The sequence below is a fragment of the Pygoscelis adeliae genome, unplaced genomic scaffold (genome assembly GCF_000699105.1).
Source record: "Pygoscelis adeliae isolate BGI_AS28 unplaced genomic scaffold, ASM69910v1 Scaffold430, whole genome shotgun sequence".
In the NCBI taxonomy this organism is placed as follows: domain Eukaryota; kingdom Metazoa; phylum Chordata; class Aves; order Sphenisciformes; family Spheniscidae; genus Pygoscelis; species Pygoscelis adeliae.
Window position 1 is genome coordinate 65268 of NW_008824003.1, and position 1029 is coordinate 66296.

Consider the following 1029-nt stretch of genomic DNA (forward strand, 5'->3'; position numbering starts at 1 on the left):
CCGTGGGATTAATTTATTTTACTAACTGTGTTATCACCTCCTTCAAAGGGACTAGCTTAGGGTAAAACTGATCATAGTGGTCCCTAACACCAAATTTTCAGAGATGTTGAAGTTACAGGAACATCCAGAGGTTTCTCACTTTTATAAGGCCATACGCGAAACAAAAAAATCTCATTTCAGCTATGCAAGCTGAAAAGGTTTCCAATACTGAAGTTTTCTTTTCTATAAAGACAATAGCATATCTTTATCTTTTACATGAAATGCATGTTGAGAAATGTGCTTGGGTATTCATAGAGAATTTGTTACAGAAACACAAGGATTTTTGCACAAAAATGTATGTTGATTTAGATCATTATTTTAGTAAATTCTGTGTCATATAAAGAAAACTGATTTGGTCTAGATAATAACTTTCACTGATTTGCAACTTGCAAACGTTTTTGAGATTTTGATTCTAGTCTTTGGAACTGTGAAAAGTAAATGTTTCAAAATCTTGTAAATTTGCATAAGGTGGGGAGACAAATTTCCTTCTCATCTTCTCTGCTTATCTGTATCTCCATGTGAATTGTCATTCACCTTTTAGCTTATCTTTATTCTATATGTATTTCTTTTTCATCTTTTCTTAGTTCTTTATAGCTACCCAAGCTTAATAAATTTCATTGTAGCTTGGTACTGCAGCTCTGTATCAAAAGGAAAACAAGTGTATAGGTTTAGTAATTAGTAGCTTGCATCAGTGAGGGAAAGTAACAACTTATTACAAAATCTAGCTGAAAAACAAGACCATACCTCCCACTTGATATGGTATCCATGTAGCTTACAATTGGAAAACAACTTCATAAAGGATTTATTTTCTCAGAAAGTGTTTTTCTGGGAAAAGAAGGAAAAATCCAACAACCGATAGTATTTACTACCTTTGAAAAGATGCGAGTTTCTAGGAAAGGCAGGAGACTAAATATGTTTTATCCACGAGCTTAAATTTTCCTGAGGTATAACAACAGTTATATGCTTGCCTTTAAGCAAGCATTTCCCTAC